General features: G+C 39.9%; 1 protein-coding gene across 1 annotated transcript in view; it reads right to left on the reverse strand.

The window, feature by feature from the left end:
• Positions 1–13,382, reverse strand: part of STEAP2 (STEAP2 metalloreductase) — a 33,866-nt gene extending 20,484 nt beyond the window's left edge. The window contains exon 1 of the mRNA XM_044677780.1: positions 13,348–13,382. The gene's annotated coding sequence lies outside the window, so the exon portion shown is untranslated. The remainder of the gene's footprint in view (positions 1–13,347) is intronic.
• Between the last annotated feature and the right edge of the window lie 5,737 nt (positions 13,383–19,119).

Consider the following 19,119-nt stretch of genomic DNA (forward strand, 5'->3'; position numbering starts at 1 on the left):
ATCTGAATGTGAAAGTTTATTGTTTTTAATAATGCCTTAAAAAAATAAGCCAGATTGCCCAGAAAGAGCACTGGGGTTTCAAATGAAAATCTCCTTTGCTTCCCTCATTACATAATTTCCTGTCTAACAGCTGACGTGTCCCACTCCAAAGGATCCAGCCCATGGATGGATTGTGGTACCCAGAGTTTGAGTAATTGTGAAACATTAGGAAACTGATCCTTCTTTTGGCTTTGTGAAACCAAAGTCAGGAATTGTCTAGTGCTGAATACTTGAAATTGTCTAACAGAGTAGTAAAGGCACCTTTAAGAAGTCACCTTCTCTCAGTGCCAGTGTTATTCTCTAATATTAGGTGAGAAACTTCAAGAAGGCAATCAGTTCTAGTTATAAGGGTACTTATGACTTAATTAATTCAGTTAAAAATTGAGATAATGCTTTAAAGTCTGCAAAACTCTTTCCATATACTGATGCTCACAATAACACTGTTAGGTAAATGATTATTATCTCTATTTCAGGGGTGGTGAAACAGCTTGAGAGCAGCTGAGAAAGGGACAAGAACAGGAACACAAAGCTACTACTAAGGGTCTGAGGTAGGCTTCCCAGTGCTCTGTCCCTTTCAATTTTTCTCAATGCTCTGTTATAATCTCATGATCCGAACTAACCAAACCAAGAACTTACATCAGATACTTAACCTGCTGTAATCTGAGGGCTGAATAACTTGGATACTAAGGAGGATAAAGCCTTCTACTACTATCTTATTTCTTCTTATAAATTTCAATTCACAAAGCAGTTTTAATAGTATTTCTGCCAAGAGGAATGGCAATGATCAGATTTACCCTGGCTCAATTATGATCAAAAGCCTATGATGAGGCACCTGCCAGCTTGGGAAAATCCCTCATCATCCCCTTGGCTATCCCTCAGGGTTTCAAAAACTGGTTGTTCCTTTTTTGTTGTTGTTGTTGTTTATGAGGACACACAGGACAAACTGTTTCTGGCAGAAGATTGATGAACTCACACCGAGAAATCCAGACCCAGCTGCTAGTACGGAGTTCTCTTTTCATAAATTCATGTAACTTCCTCCTTGTTAGAGATGTTTAAAAATTGGAAAAAATAATGATCAAAATAATTAATAATAGCTAGCATTTATGTGGCACCTACTGTGCTCCAGAGACTGTGTTAAGTGCTTTATAAATATTATCTAATTGGATTCTTATAACAACTCAGGAGGGAGGTGCTATTATCCCCATTTTGCAGCTAAGGAAGCTGAGGCAAACAGAGGCTAAGAGACCTGCCTAGAATTACATAGCTAGTAAGTGTCTGAAGCCAAATTTGAATTCAAGTCTTCCTGATTCCATGCTCAGCTTTCAACTGCCTCCAAAAAGGATTCTCTAAGCCAGGGGTCTCATGGCCAAAAAGGTTAGCCATAGTACTTACCTCACAGAGTTACTGTAAAGATCAAATGAGAAAAAAAATGTGTTTATATATGTGTGTGTATGTGCATATATATAATTTTATAAACCATAAAATACTGTACATATGTTAGCTATTATTATTTAAACAGGCTAAGTAATATTAGGACCAGTTAATAGTCATTCATTAGCATCTTCTTATACTATAATATTTATAAGTATTAATGAGTGACCATGATCTAATTTGTTTATATTGTGTTTCTTACTGTAAATTCTAATTCAATCTTTTAACTATGTGGTTATGGCTACCAATAGAAGGTAAGACCCTTTATTAAAGGTATAAAAGAATCTGAGGCCACTAGGTAGCGCAGTGGGTAGGTCAAGAAGACCTATGTTCACTGACTTCAAATACTTTCTAGCTGTGTGACCCTAGGCAAGTCACTTAGCCCTGATTGCCTAGCCCTGGGACTCCTCTCTTGGAACTGATGCTAAGACAGGTGGTAAGGGTTTAAAAAAATAAAATAAAGTTATTTAAAGAAATTTGACACTATTCAGGGAAAGGTGGGGGGGGAACTAGTATATCTAGATTGAGTATTTGTGCAGCACCTAACCCTTAACTTCTCTGACTACCGATCTCCTTGGCTTTCTTTAAATCCCAATTAAATCCCACCTTCCACAAGAAACCTTCCCTCTTAATTCCAGAGCTTCCTCCTGTTAATTATTTCCCATTTAGCACAGGTATATAGCTTGCTTTGTACATTTTTTGCATGTTGTCTTCCCCTTTGGATTGCAAGTTTCTTAAGGGCACAAGCTGTCTTACACTGTGCCTGGCACCTGTTAGGCTCTTATTAAACGTTTACTGATTGAGTGTAGACCACTTTAATTCAATCCATTTCTAAATGTCAGTCATCACCATGTTTTAAAAAATGACATTAGTTTCTTGTATAAAAGGAAAGCACAATCATTCGCCAAGTTTGCCCCCAACTGAAGCTTATATGAAGAAGCCTTTAGACATTTTTCATATGTCTAAGAAACCTGATTATGCCAATCTAGTTATTTTTGGGTTGTTTTTTCCTGGGATTGGGGTTTAAGTTGAGGGGGCAGAAGAAGGAATTATAGGTCTCTACTTCCTTGACTTTTCCCGAAGTATCTATGGGGAGTTTTTCTTTGTTCAGGTAAGGGAGCCTTGCACAGAGGGTGGCTCTAGTCACCCCATAGCTGTTAGCTGCTTTTCTCTGTGCCTCTATGAGACTGGTCCCTTGGTTTTCCTCCCACCTTTCCATTTCTTTTCTCTCTCTTTCAATGGCTCCCCCTCCTCCTTTCTGCTTTTAGCTCTGATCTCTCTCCTTAGACCTAATGTTACATTTCTATTTATTGACCCTTCGAAATCGCCACCTTCCTCCTGGAAGACAGAACCAAAGATTTTTATATAAGATTTAGAGGAACCAAAGAATAAAACCTACCACGTCCCCTCCCCCTCAGATCCCCCTCCTCCAAAATTCCCAACACTGAATGTGGCCATGAAATACAATCACAGGATAGGGGAACAGGGTCCACTTTAACACTACTGGCAAAAGAGACATGTAGTGGGGCCAAAGCTGTTGGACTTCCTAATTTTCCTCTCTGTTGTTTCCATTTGATGACATTATACTATCCTTCCATTAAGTCAAACTTACAACTTGAGTCATCATTTATCTTTCACCAACAGAGAACTGCCAAATCCTAGTAATTTGACTTTTGAAATACTTCCTGTGGCTAATTCCCTCTTTTCTCTGCCTACTTCTTGTCCTGCTAGTTCCGGTTTTCATTACCTCTCATCTAAACCTTTTTAATAACCTCAGAACTGGTCTCCCTTGCTCTGCATTTCCTACTCTACAGTCTATCCATTGCCAATATAATCGTCCCAGGCTAAATGTTTTCTTACCCATGATTTCCATCAAAAATCCTCAATAGCTCCCCACTGCCTACAATATACAATTCTTCATCTGGTATTGAAAGCCCTATAAAATCTTGCTCTGACCCACTTTTATTTCATATTCTTCTCATCTATGTTTTAGCCAAACTGGATTACTCGCTGTCTCCTGATCTCGGTTCCTCCTGTGATGCAGAAGTTAGCATGGGGATAATGGAGAGAGCATTGACTTTGATTTTAGGAGACGTGGCTCAGAGACTTAATAGCAGTATACTCATGGGCAAGACAGCCATCTTCTAAGACCTTAGTTTATTCATTAGTAAAAGGAGGATAAAAATATTGCACTTCTTATTTCACAATTCTGGGAAGGCATCTTATAACCTGTATTGCGTTACATAAATAAGGGTATTGTCCTGCCACCCCTGCCTCAAGGCATTTCTCCATTTTCCTTCCCAGGCTTGGGGTGGGCTTTCATCCAGCCTTTAAATTGTTATTTCAAGGTCCAACTCAGGTGAGTTTTAGCTATCATTAGCCTCTGCTAAATGTGCTTTAGACACCAGAAAAAGCTTTCAATGGGAAGCAATCATCTCCTATCTTGCTATGGTGAAAGCCCTCTAATTAGGAGAGAAGAATTACCTTTTGACTTAGGGGTTCTGAATGCTTTCCCTTGTGGGAATTATAATTAATATACAATATCTCCAAAATATTATATTTAATATGATTTTATTAATAACAACTAAAATAAAAAAGCTAGAGTAAAAAGCCAGCTTTCCCAGCCGTGCATGTGGAAAGAGAGAGTGAGAAGGAAGAGTCACAAAACTTATAAACAATAGCATAAAGACACATGTAAACAAAAAAGAGAAAAGGAATTTTTGAGACAAAGAAAGAATTCTGGGAGATGGAGTCCAAAGTACAAAATTCTCTAACTATACACCTCAAGTAATTAGTGGAAATGGGGGAGGCATGTTACTCTGGAGTTTTCTAAAGAGGGTAACTACATCCTAGACTCACAGTATCAAGTTTTCCAACACAGTTTCCTATGAGTAGATGGTCATTGGGGATACTGTAGTTTTGAGGCTATGCTGGAGCTGAATGACTTTTATATCTATCGCATGATGCCAGTTTTTACACTTGTGACATTAAACAAATTTAAGATAAATTTAATATCTTTGTAAAGGATTCATGGACCCATAGAAATAAGTATATTAACACATGAGTCACTTGGGGACCACTAGGTGGTTCATGGATTGAGAGCTGGGCCTAGAGATGGCAGGTCCTGGGTTCAAGTCTAGCCTGAGACAGTCCTCTAGCTGAGTGACCTTGGGTGAGTCATTCAATGCCATCATCCTGCCCTTACCACTCTTCTGCCTTAGAACCAAAGCACAAGTGGCAGCTAGGTGGCTTAGTGGATTAAAAACCAAGTCTAGAGAGGCAGGAGGTCTTGGGTTCAAATCTGGCCTCAGACACTTCCTACTTGTGTGACCCTGGGCAAGTCCCTTAACCCCTATTGCCTAGCCCTTACCACTCTTCTGTCTTGGAAGCAATATACAGTATTGATTCTAAGATGGAAGATAAGGGTTTAAAAAAAAGTGAGACTTTGTGAGAGTATTCCTATAAAGCAAGAACAATGGTGAATTTCATTTTGAGAAATAAGAATGTGATGTGTTAAAGCAAGATTTTATTACTCGGCTGTTTATTTACATTTTCAAGTCTACAGTTAAAGTTGGATTATGAAATGTTCAGACTTTGCCAAACCTTTTTGCTAATTTACAATGCTTTCTCACCTGAAGTTATTTCCCCCTAAATTTAAATTAAAAAAATTCTTCCGCTAAAGTCCTACTCTAATGTCTCATCATGGCCTCTTTGTGCCTGGAGTCCAGACTTTGACAGGCCCTGCACCAAATGGAAAGGCCTCTTTCTAGTTACTGAATAAACATTTATTAAGCTCCTACTCTGAGCCAGGGGCTGGGTTAAGCAGTGGAGGCAAAAAAAAAAAAAAAAAAGGAAAAAAGGCAGCTTCTGCCTGCCTATCGTCCAGGAGCTTACAGTGTAATGGAGAAAACAACATGAAAACCATGAAAACAAATCTGTGCAAACAATCTATCTACAGTATAAACTGGAGATAAATTGGAGATAATTATTCAAAGGAAGGCACCAGAATCTAAGGAAGGTCAGGAAAGGCTTCTGATAGACCGGACTTTAGCTGGGATGTGGAGGAAGCCAGGGAAATCAAGAGATGGAGAGGAGGAAGGAAAGCATTCCATTTTAGTGCAGGCCCAGTGATGAGCACGAGATCCAGCCTGAGGAAGTTCAGAGAAGGGTTGTGACAAAATCATTAATAATCTGAACTCTTGAGGCATTTATAAATTAAAAGAATAACATGAAAGTATGTCATAATAGCAAATATTCATTTCAGAAATCTTAAAAATGCAAACTATTATAAGAATTCTGCATTGGCAAAAAATGAAAGAGTTGAACTATTTAGACTAGAGGGACTCTGAGGTCCCTTCTAGTGCTAAATCAATGGTTTTATGACAAATTCTTAATGGCTTATATACATACATACACCTAAGCTCCTTTCAAAAATTCCTTTGGTCAGTTCTATGCATAATCTCAAGGGAAGAACTAAAAGAGATTATAGTATCCTTCACTTAACTGAATCTGACTAGATGCTCCATTAAAACAAACCCTTTTTCTTCTTTTTTAAGTAATCATCTTTTAGGAGAAAAAGTGAAGAAAAGTGGTGGTGGTGGGGAAAGAGACAGAGAGAGGGAGGGAGAGAGACAGAAAGAACTAATGAAAGAGAAAGAGGGGGAGAGGGACAGAGAGAGAGAACTAAAGAAGAGAGAGGGAAGGAAGGAGAGGGAGAGAGAACTAAAGAGAGAGAAAGAGAGGGAGAGAGACAGAGAGAACTAAAGAAAGAGAAAGGGGGAGAGGGAGAGAGAGGAGAAAGAGAGAGAGATTGAGAGAGAGAGAGAGAGAGAGAGAGAGATTGAGAGAGAGAGAGAGATAAATCCAAGAGAAGCTATTTCTAGTGTATTTCCAGGGATTAGAACACATACATTCAGACTAAGATCCTCTTAATTTGTGTGGAAACTAAGACACCATCATCCCTTCCCAACCTCCCCCCCAACTCTACCCAGCCCAGGTTAATTGACTTGCCAAAGGTTACAGAGATAATAAATAGCAAAGCTGGGATCTGAAATCTTTTCATTCTAAATTCAATGTTCTTTCCATTATACCATGTTTAATATATTAAATTGTGTGTGACAGAATTCCAATACAGGTAATAGCTTGTCTAAAGTCATTAGTCAATGCTACAAAAGCATGAGGTTAGGTGAAACAATATTATTGGGGCTGGTGGATTTTACAAGAACTGAGAAATTCAGAGATGAGGATGGGGGCAGGAGAGCTGGGGAAAGAGAAAATAAGAGCTGTCTTCTACATCAAAGATTAAATTTAAGAGGAGATAAGGGTGCCAATTACCAGGTGGAAATACTTTTTAAACTTGTGGGACTAGTGGAATAGGAAATACAGAGTAGTGGTAAAACAAGGAATCTTCCTTTCTGTTCTGGCTGAGCAACTAAGGATGGGTGAGGGAAGGCAAGGAGCTGAAGCAGTCTTAGATGGCGACCGGATTTGTCAGTGTATGGCAGAGACAGGCACTCAGAAAGAAGGGGCTCAAGTTGAGCCAGTGCAGTGACTGGCACTTCTCACATTGTGTGACCTTGGGCAAAACACTGAACCTTTGTGGTACTTCAGATTCCTCACCTGTAGAATGGAAAGATTGGATGAAAAAGTCTCTTCCATCTCTAAATCTCCCAAACCATTCTCCTAACTTTGTTTGAGGGGGCTGGGAGTACAAGGATAGAATATGGTTATGGTTTGTTGTCTTTTTAAACCCTTGCTTTTTGTCTTAGTATCAACTCTAAGATAGAAGAGGGAAAAGGGCTAGGAAGTTGGGGTTAAATGACTTGCCCAGGGTCACGCAACTAGGAAGTTTCTGAGGCCAAGTTTGAACCCAGGTCCTCTTGACTCTTGGCCTGGCACTCTATCCACTATTCTACTAAGCTGACCCAGAATATGGTTCTGTTTTAACAAACTGCAAAATATAGTGCAAAATAATCTAGACTTGAGTTCTTCCAGAGACTTGGATGTAAATCACAGCTCTGATGCTTACTAGTTTTATGGGCTTCAGGCAAGCCATACTAATTAGACAATATTCTGTTTTTTCATCTGCAAAAAAAGAGAAAATAGTCTTTATGCTAGGATTATTAGGAAGAGAGATCAATATAAGTCTGAATTATTATTATGACATCAGATGTGATAATGCTATAATAATGATGATGAGAGTTAACATGTATATAAAGCTTTATGGTTTCCAAATGCTTTACATGTAGTAATTTCCCTCAAAGCGATTCAGAAAAGGTTTTGTTGCTATTCATGACATGTTGCTATACCTGATTCTTCATATCCTTTTGTGGGGTTTTCTTGGCAAAGAGCCTAGAGTATTTTTCCATTTCCTTCTCTAGTTCATTTTATAGATGAGGAAACTGAGGCAAACAGAGTTAAATGACTAGCCCAGTGTCTCACAGCTAGTAAGTATCTGAGACTAGATTTGTACTCAGGAAGATGAGTCATCATGCTTCCAGGTCCAATGCTCTATCTACAGTACCATGAAGCTTCTCTATTATTTTCCCTTCCTTCCAGAAGAAGAAACTGAGGCTAAGAGCTTAAGTGACTTAGCCAGAGTCCCCCATTTCCTGTCTGAATCAGAATTCTAGTGCATGTCTTTCTAACCCCAAGTCCAGTGTTCTAACCACTCCGACACCTAACTGACATTTTATGGATTGCACCTGTACATTTTAAAGAGAGTCTCTGGAGGTATATGGAACTCTTTCTGATTAAGCCAGACTTTTAGTTAGAAGTTTCAATAGATTAAGAAAAGACAACCCCGAACAAAAAACCAACTCATTCTCCTTTCATGGCTATGCAAGATCACCCAGAACTTCTCTCTGTGCTTTACAGAGCCAAGGGGAATAGAGATCATTCCCTGTCCAGTCCCCCAGGCAGAAGGCTCAGTACTGGGGTGGTCTGAGATAAAGCAAGAGCTGCTGTCCTCCCATAGATGGCTGCAGCAATTCCCTCCACCAGACAGACATGCTGTAAATAGCTTCTTTGAGGAGGAAAAACCTATATTTGCAGCAAGGTAAGCCCAGGTTTTAGCTCTGTGGCTGAACCCTGCCTTGTCCTAGGACAAGCCTGATATTTTCTCCCATGTCTTCTTTGTGACCTTCTCAGTGTCTAGATAACTCGCTGAGCCTGTAAACTGCAGAGAAAGTGCTGGCCTGACTTGGAAGGGAATTTCCTCACATGGGAGCTCCCCAAACCAATTCAACCAGAGGTCCAGTGTCTCCCCCTGATTTATATAGTACTTAGCAGTTAACAAACCTCAGACTATATGATCCTCACAGCAACCTTGTAAGGTAAGTAGTCCAAGTGGATCGGCTCTATTTCATGGATGGGTTCAATGATTTAGTTAAGAGACTTGCCCAGATGACACAATCTGGTAAATCCTGAAATCAGGATTTGAATTCAGGTGCTCTGACTGCAATTGTACTACTTTCCCCCCTGCACAGCTCACCGAAATCTCAGCACCTATCAGGTTTTCTAACCACCCACTAAGGGAGCCAGAGTAAGCTCGTCATCAGCTTTGGAATGCATGTTTGCCTCATTTGCTCATTCCTGCCTCTCTTTGGACTGTTGTACATCCAGAAGGGCCATTACTGTATCTTCTTGCATATACGGATGCAGTACAAACATCAGTATTTGCAGATGCTACAGTCCCAGACTTCAGAACTTCTTACATTTTGTGACTTCTTTCCACTTCATGGGATGTTCCACCCTATTACTTAATAGGCGATAATTCTGCCTTCACTGCTTTAAGCCAATTTTTATCTTCGTTTGCTATTTTACAGAGACCAGCACTCAAAGGGGTCCTTGAGATATCTCTTCTATTTGATATGCATTCAGCCAAATGCCTTTTGGTCTTATGCAGAATTATTGGCTTAGACAGAACTGATTTACTAAAACATAACCTCGATGCACCAGGGGATTCTAAAAATATAATTCCTGGTTATGACATCCATGTCCCATCTACTGTAAGTCTCAGAGCTCATGCTATTAGACAGATACTACCACTGACCAGCAGAGACGGGCTCTCTTTAAAAACAAAATACCAGGGGACAGCTTAGGTGGTCAGTGGATTGAGAGCCAGGCCTAGAGGCAGGAGATTCAAATTTGGACTCAGACACTTCCTAGCTGTGTGACACCCGGCAAGTCACTTAATTCTCATTGCTTATCCCTTATCACTTTTCTGCCTTAGAACTGAAACACAGTATGGATTCTAAGATGGAAAAGTAAGGGTTAAAAAAAATACAAAGTTTATGCCACATGATCTGATGGTTACTTCAATGCTTTGCATGTTTTCTAAAATTGTTGTTTGAATTATTATCTGTGTATCTAAGATGAAACTAAGAGGATTACATAATTCAATTAAGTTTCAACTCAGTCATTTACTTTAAATTTAATTATCTATGCATGTTTTATCTCCCTGCTCCACAAGGATGCACATTCCCTGAGGATAGGAACTGCTGTTTTTTTGGATTTGTATCCCTAGTGCCTAGCACAGTGCCATACTTGTAGGAAAAAGTGGAATACACGCTTATTAGGCAGAAATGATTGCCTGATAGATGTCTGTAGTTTCACAAGGAGAACTCTGTCTGCAGACATTGTTGAGTTTCCCCATTCTTTATTTTTTTCCTTGAACCTTTATCTTCTGTTTTAGTATCAATTCTAAGTCAGAGGAGCAGCAAGGGCTAGGCAATTAGGGGTAAGGGATTTGCTCAAGGTCAAACAACTAGGAAGTATCTTGAGGCCATACTCCTTCACTACATACTTCCAATCCCTTGATTTATTGCATTTGATTTATTATTATTAGGAAGACCTAAGTTAAAATCCAACCCCAAGATACTAGCTAGCTGTCTGACTTTGGAGACAAAATCTCTAATTGCCTCATTTTCTTCTCTCCTACCCTTAATCCCTCCCTCTCTTTTTCCCTCCCTTCTGGGGTTGTTAGGAGAATAAAATGAAATAATATTTGTAAAACACTTAGCAAAGTGCCTGGCACACTGTTGTTGTTGTTCATTTGTGTCCAACCTTTCACGACCCCATGGACCATAGAGTCTTCTTGGCAAAGATACTGGAGTGGTTTGCTATTTCCTTCTCAGTAGAGTAAGCTAAAATGTAGTTAAGTGACTTGCCCACGGTCTCCTGTCTCCAAGTATAGCATTCTATCCACTAAGTCATCTGGTTGTCCCTCCTGGCACACAACAAGTGCTTAATAAAAGTTTGTTCCCCTTATCCTTCTTCTTCATAATCCATGTCTCACTATCCAAGCATGGGGATCCCCCTGGCTCTCTTTCCTCTTTATACTCTCTTTCTTGGAGACTTTATCAGTTTCTATATGTTCAGTGTCTGTATCTTTATGGAAATAACTTCTAAGTCTATGTAACAAGCCCTAATCCCTTTCCTGAGTTCTAGTCCCACCTCCCTAACTGTCTGCTGGACATCTTCACATGGATGTCTCATAGCTCTCTCAAATAAAACACTAAGCTCATCTTCTCAACTTCTCCCTCCAAAGCCTTCCTTCCTCCAAATTCCTCTGTTAATATCAAGCAATTACAACCTTGAAATCTCAGGGTCATCTTTGACTTTTCATCCCATATCCAATAAGTCTCCATGTCTTAATTCAGCTTCTACAACATCTTTCCCATCCACATACTTCTTTATACTCCCTTAGTTCCCACTTTAGTTCCTGCCCTTGATGGATGCTCTTCTACCATGGATAACGGCAGGAGGCTGTTCAGAAGGAGAGTCTCTCCCTATTCCAAAGATGTTTCCTCCAAGGCTACCAAAAGCATCAGCATGACCTTGCTCTCTTACTCAAGAAACATCAGTGACTCCTTATTGCCCTGAAGATTAGAACAAACTCTTCCATTTGGCGTGTAAAGTCCTTGACAGTTTGCCTTCAGTCTGCCTCTTTACTTATTTTATATTAATATACAAAATTATATTTTTATATTAATCCCTTCCCCTGTCTACACTCCGGCCAAAGGGTTTGCTTACTCTTCTACTAACTCAATATTCTATTGGAGGCAGTTTGGGACAAAGGAAGTTCTAGGCTCCGAATTGGCAATTTCCCACCTTCTAGGCTCAGATCCATCTCGACTTCTTGGTGCCTGTGTGACGGTGGGCAAGTTGCTTTCCTCAACTGTCAAATGAAAGGGTTGAACTAAATGCCTTCAGCACTCCTCCAGCTCTGAATTGGCAATTTTCCACCCTTGTGTCTTTTATAAACTCAAATGTATGTCCTCTTTACCTCTATTTTAGTTGTTACCTCCTATTTCAAGTCTTTTTCTGATTCCCCTCATTGTTAGGGTCCCCTGCCTCCTCAAATGAAATATTTGATTTACCTATTTGTTTACATGCTATATTCCTCTAGTAGAATGTAAAGTCTGTCAGGGCAGGTTCCTAGGGACCATTTTTTGGGTTTTTATTTTTGTATTCCCAGTGTCTAACATGGTAACTTGTATGTAGTGGGAACTTAAATGAGAGATTACTGAATTAAACTGAATTCTCTGTTTTGGGGTTCTTTTTCATGTTTTTATTTACCTTCCATCTTAGAATCAATATTAAGTATTGGTACCAAGGCAGAATAGAGGTAAAGGTTAGGCAATGGGGGTTAAGTGACTTTCCCAGGGTCACACAGCTAGGAAGTATCTGAGTCCAAATTTGAACCCAGGACCTCCCATCTCTAGGCCTAGTTCTCAATCCACTGAGCTACCTAATTGCCCCTCTTTCTCATGTTTTAAGGCTAGCTCATCAGTTTATAGTATTTTATTGTCTTCAAAAGGTGACCGATAATTTTTTCTTTGCATGTGAGCTTCCAGGGCAGCAAATAATTGGCTTTTTTGGGGATCAGACTTGTGGTTTCTTCTGAATATGGGACTCTTGGTGGGGAAATTCCTCAATCAATGCAGACAGTCAGATTCACTGCAGCTTATAGTCAGGCACCTTATACAGTGGTTTGGGAATTGGTTAGTAATAATTGCTAAAGACCTACCCCAGGAAATCTGGACATTTATTGCTTGAAGAGGTGGGTGGCTGAAAAGCTTTTCTGAGCATGATGGAATTTTAATGTAAATAATTTTGGAGATTATCCAGCAGAATCCCTTCATTTTATAGATGAAGATGTGGAGACTTCAACAATTTTTAAAGAGCAAATAACAGTGGCAGACTTGGGTCTAGAACAGTGGTTCCCAAACTTTTTTGGCCTACCGCCCCCTTTCCAGAATATTACTTAGCGCCCCCTGTCACATACTATCACTGCCCCCTTACAGTTATTCACCGCCCCAAAATGCACCTGTGGCATCACCGCTTCCCTGGATCGCTGCAGCACCCACAAGGGGGCGGTGGTGCCCACTTTGGGAATCACTAGTCTAGAACCTAGGACCCCTGCCTCCTAGGTGGTAGAGTTCATGCTTCCATGTTCTTTTTCATGTACCACCTCCCTAGCTCTTCTCAAATTTTCCCATTATTTCTCTTTATTTTTATCTGAGCTAGAGGATTTTTCAAACAAAACAACTGAGTCAATCATTTGTCACCTAGGCATTTTCTAGAATATAAGGCCCCATTGTGCAATGGACTATTCACCCATTTCTAAGATTTATAATATTATTCCTATAACACTAACTGCCCCTTGGAATGTTATTTTGCCTAACCCTGCATTTTCAAGGAACAACTGACATCCAAAGTTAGGGTATGTCTGTAGTGTATCTAAATTCTCACTTCTGGGTTGAAATGATTTTTTTAAAAATACCATAAGAGGTAAAGATGTGTAAACTTCCAATACCAATGGAGATTGCTTTAAGTTGCCCAGGGCATTGGGCTGATTGATGAATGACTTACCCAAGATCACACAGGCAGTATGTGCTACTTCAAACCACGTCTTCATCATCTACCCAGTATACAGTGATCTACACAGATAAAAAGCAAGTAGCCAATAAACTTTCCCAATTAGTTCCATTCAGCTCACCCAAAATATTTATGTTGTAGAATAAAAGAAATTCATCATGGCTTGATTATAATTTTCCTTCTTTCCTCCCTTTTGAGAATTAGATATTATCCTTAGCTAAGAGGAGAGAGAAACATGCAGCAACAACAATAATGATTAATTTGGATGATCTTAAATTGCTAAGGATTCTGCAAAATTATAACAGGAAAATTTATAAAAGTTTGCAAAACACTTTAAATGTATTATATTACTTAAAGTTCACCACTATCCTGTGAGGTCGGTGCTATTATAATTGCCATTTTACAGATGAGTAAACAGAGTTTGAAAAAAAGTGGTGACTTACCCAAGGTCACACAAACTAGCAAGTGTCAAGAGATGTTTCAAATTGAGGTCCTTCATTAGATTTCAAGTTGAAAGCTCTATCCATTGTCGCAGAATGGCAAAAAAACGTACTGGTTACTTCTCTTTGGATCATAGGGTCTAGGACTGTAAGGGACCTCAAAGATCATGTAGTCCAGCTCCCTCAAAAGGTGAAGAAAATTACCTACATAATAAGTAACTTTGGTAGACTTTGAATTCAGGGCCTCTGACTGACTCCAGGTCATGTTCTTTACATAGTTATGGTCTGAGACCATAATAGAGAGATAGAAGAAAGAAGTATAAGAAAGTATAAGAAAGAAGAAGATAAGCAGTCCAAGAAGAAAAATGAAGGAAGATGAAGGCCAATAGAATGAAATGGTAAGAAGCAAGAGTGGAGGCAAAAAGCAAACTAATCAACTGATCTCAAAAGGTTAGATTTTCTCCTAAAAGCCAAATTCCATCATTTATTCATTTCTTTTCACAAACAGGGGCAGTAAAGAATTATTGTGTAGCAGATTTCCCTAGCCCTTAGAGTTCTTTAGAATCATTCTTATCCATCTCCTCGAAGTTTTCCAAAGAGGAAGTAAACTGCCAAGGGAGTAAAAAACTGCCCCCAATATTCATTTCCCCATGGAGTTGGAAGAGATAATAAGGAGAAGCCTCTAGAAAATAGTTCTCTTTTTTCTGCTCTATTTTAAGGGCACAATTTGCAAGAAGCCCTGGATTAGTCTGAATCCTGAGCTCAGAGATAATTTAGGACACTCAGTGCAGAGGCTGGCCAATGATTTCATAATACAAGATGGCATAAAGACCATTCTCACATTCCCGGATAACAGACAAAATATTTACTAGGATACTTACTTGTTTGCAAAGCACACCCCAGGTTCTTCAGAAGAACAGAGCGTTAGCCACAAAGTAGCACAGTATTATTATGCAGGCGAATGCAACCTGTATGTCCGGGACAGTGGCGGGTGCGCTTCACCTGGGTGATTTCTCTCTGGGGGACCCCTCGGTCTGAGAGGAAGAGGATGGGAATTCCCTTCTCCCCTTCCCCAAATGGGTCAGCAATCAGTGTCCCCGCTCCTTCCTGAGAAGCAGAAGCCCAGGGAGGATGGATGCACTTCCTTCCCCCAGGCGTAGCAGCAGCGAAGGAGGCGGGAGGTCCTGATGCATCTCCCCCCACCCCCCTCCTCCTCTACCTCCTCCTCTTTCTCTGCCGCTAATGCCGGTGCCGTTGCCTGGGCTCCTCCCCCGATCGCTCTGCCTCGGGGTGGGTGTACCTGGCCGGCTGGGGCCTACCGGCAGCAACCTAGTAGCCAGGTGGCTTCCCGGCCTGCCTCTGTGGCGCTTTTCTCCTTCCTCTCCCTCCGGCAGGATCGCTGCCCGCGAGGCGGAGGGGAGGAGGGCCGGAGGCCCCGTGGGGCGAGCTGGAGCGGGAGGGAGCCCGGGGATGGAAGAGAAGATGGAGTTGGGCAGAGGAGGGGGCGCGCTTTTCCACGCAGCAGCGGGGCTGCGCAACCCACAGGGACAGCGGCCGCTGCGCTGGACGAGGCCGTGCGTGGCAGAGGGAGGGGGGAAAAGACCATCCGTTTGTCGGTCTGTCGGTCCTACGGAGGAGAAGCCAGGCCTGGCCAGACCAGGCGAGCGCGGCAGCGCGCAGCGCTCTGCGCTGAAGAGCAGCTCCGAGCTCCCATCCCAAGCCCTGTGCTGCCCGCGGGCTCCTGGGCACGAGGAGGGGAGACCCCGGGTCTTTCCTGCCTGTCTCCCGGTGGCTTGCGATTTCTCCTTACATTCCTGCCTCGATCGTTTCGATCATTTCCACCTTCTCACCTCCTTCTCGAGTTTAGAGCGAGAGCATTTTTATCTCGCATTCTTCCGCTTCCACTGCCACCCTGGTCCCCAAGGCTTCTCACTCCCTGTCTACCCCCCCCCCCCCCCCTTCCTTCCCAGGCCTGCTTTTTGCCTGCTTGCCTCTTCCTAGCTAATGTTCAAGGACGTTCCTTTTTACAAACCGCACATTTAAACTCCAGCTGGGCTGGGAGAATTGGCAAGCCATCCCTGAGTAGCATCCCTTCTCTGTGACCTTGAGTCCAGCTCTTCTGTGAGCACTTTGATCTTGAGATTATCCGGTGCTTTGCTAGCTGCCCCTTCATCCCTTGGTGTTGCTTTAAGATCTGCCTCCTAGGGCCACCTCCAAACTGAACAGAAGCTAATCCTCTAACAAGAATCTCTCAGTACCTCTTCGATTTGGCCCCTTTCTTTGTATTGATAAGTCCCATACAGTTTAAGGGACCAGCAGATTTCTCAACTCTTAAAACTGTTTCCCCAGGTCGTTTATTAACCAGAAAGACATAAAGGAGTCTTCCTTTGATCATCTCAAGCATTGCACTTTTCCCTGTGGTGACCACGTGCAGATTGACCATTACAAATGACCCCATTATGGTCCCTTTGGAAAATACCTCCTGGATACTTGGTAACAAAGGAAGAAGCACTGGTGACCAGTCAGTGATATTTACCTGCCAGGAAAGTTCAGGGTTAAGCTTAGCATTAAGTTTTTGATAAGATGCCAGGATACAAAGTACTCTCTCTGTCCATCAAATATGATCCTTTTATTTTGGTGGTTGGAATAAAAATAATTTTAAAAGTCATGTAGTTTTGGTTTTTATTTTATTTTATATTTGGTTATATTTATATCTTCATTACTACCTGCAGTCAATTAAATTTAAGGAAAGTTAAAGTGACTTTTAATGAATTTTCAAGATGGCTAACAAAAATGGTGGCCAATTACTAGAATATGTACAACCAGGGTTTTAGTAAGATTTAAAGAAAGATCTTTTCAACTTGTAGGTAACAATATAACATATCTTCAAGTACCCTGACAAAAATATAAACTTTAGGAAACCAATATATTTCTAATTCTGTTCTATGTCTATGTCTATGTATCTATATCTCTTGCTATATTTTAATGTCTTTGAATATTCAGAGAAATTCCATGAATATGTGAATCAATTTATCTTGGATGATAAACCAGTAATTTTTCAGGAGGATAATCTGTTGTTTTTTTTTTTACTTGAAAAATCTAAAAATAAATAAATACATTCCAAAAGAAATCCCACTTAGGCAAAAAGTTTCTGAAAACACTTGGGATGTTGGTAAAATTTTTTGAGAAAATAAGATTGACTACCAAGATAGTTTTAGCTCTTTTTCCATTGTTTTTTAATCTAAAAGACTGGGAGAATTTTTGCAAGACCTAATTTCTTTTTGCTTTTTCCATAGTAACTTCTGTTTTAAATAACATAAATTTTTAGAGTTTTATGGTATAAAAGGGAAGAATGATGCCTTCCAGGTCATGCCTAAGTTTTTTTTTTTTTTTTTTAATCCTTACCTTCCCATCTTAGAATCAACAATGTATATTGGTTCCAAGGCAGAAGAGTAATAAGGACTAGGCAGTGGGGGTTAGGTGACTTGCTCAGGGTCACTCAGCTAGGAAGTGTGTGAACCTAGGACCTCCTCTCTCTGGGCCTGGCTCTCAAATCACTTAGCCGCCTTGCTGCCCATCTAAAGTATTCTTTTAGAAGAAGCTTTAACCATTTCAGGTTACAGAAATGATTATTGATTTCAATAAAGTATAACTTTCATTTACTCTATGGTGCCTGCAGAGCCTGATGTCATCAGTATGTTTAATGTCCCCACTGTTACAGATCAGAAACTATTCATATTTTTTCATCTTGTGTGATTCTTGTTCCTGTCTTTATCATTCAACAGGATCCATCCACTTAGATGTAGAAAATGCACCTTATGGCCTTGAGGAAAACTACTTCATTTTTTAGATAAATTGAATGGGAATTTGTGGTGAATTTTGGTTGTTCCAGGAATTTTTTAGGGGGTTTCTATAATTCAGGAATATATTTTTCTCTATGAAAAAAACTATGAATGTGACTAAATCACTACTGTCTTTTATTTTTCTTTGACTTTGCTCAGGTAGCAGCATTTAGCACAGGTACCAAAATGAGCCTCATTTTATGCATCTCTCAATTTTGACTCTGTTACTACATATGGAAAGACTTTAAAATCTGTTTTATGTCTATAAACAATAGACATCTGACTAGTATTAAATAGTTGATCATTATTTTCACAAGTTAATACTTTTCATAGTATTTTATTAAATTCTTAAGTCATAGTTTCTCTTCTCATTTGTGTAATATAATTTCATGTGAAGGTTTACAGTAACCCATAATAAGAGCATAATGCTTCTTTCCATAGTAACTGCCGTTTTAAATACCATTTCTAATGTTTAGAGTTTTATGTGTAAAAGGGAAGAATATTGCATGATCCTTGCAGGTCATGCCTGAAGTATTTTTCTGTAAACCCTTAACCTTCCATCTTAGAATTAGTACTGTGGAAATAAATGGAAAGAGGAAATAAATGGAAAGTAGGTAGACAGATACATGAACCATTTTGTTTTGGTTCTTGCTAGAAACTTTTTTTTATTTTAAAAAGATATTTTATTTTAGCAATTACATGTAATAACAATTTTCTACATACAGTTTCTGAACTTACAATATTCAAATTGTTTCCCTCCCTCCAGAAGATGGTAAGCAATTTGATCTGGATTATACATGTATTACTATTACCATGTAAAATTTATGTCCATATTGTTCACTGTCGTGAAGGAAAACACATATAAAACCAAAACCTCAAAATATAAACACAAATAAACCAAAGTGAAAAATAGTAAGCTTTGATTTGCATTCTGACTCCAACAGTTCTTTCTCTGGAGGTGTTTTTAACATTGTTTGTCATAAGTCCTTCAGAATTGTTCTGGATCATTGTACTGCTGAGAGTAGCTAAGTTTATCACAGTTTATCATTTTATTATATTGCTGTTACTCTGTACAATGTTCTCCTGCTTCTGTTTATTTCACTCTGCATCAGTTCACACAGATCTTTCCAGCTCTTTCTGAAATCTTCCTGTTCCTCATTCCTTACAACAGAATAGTATTCCATCAACATCATATGGCACAATTTGTTCAGCCATCCCCTCAATTTCCAATGCTTTGCCATCACAAAAAGAGCTCCTATAAATATATCTATACAAGTAGATCCTCCTCCCCCACCCCCCAACACTTTTTACCATCTCTCTGGGATATAGACCTAGTGGTGGTATTATTGGATCAAAGGGTATGCACAATTTTACAGTCCTTTAGGCATAGAATAAAACCTTATTATAAAGAAAGAAAGAAAATTAAGCAAATATTGTATTTCTACTTCCTCTACCACACTTGAGTACTAGAGTGAAGGACATCA

Source organism: Gracilinanus agilis, chromosome 5, assembly GCF_016433145.1.
Source record: "Gracilinanus agilis isolate LMUSP501 chromosome 5, AgileGrace, whole genome shotgun sequence".
Taxonomy (NCBI): Eukaryota; Metazoa; Chordata; class Mammalia; order Didelphimorphia; family Didelphidae; genus Gracilinanus; species Gracilinanus agilis.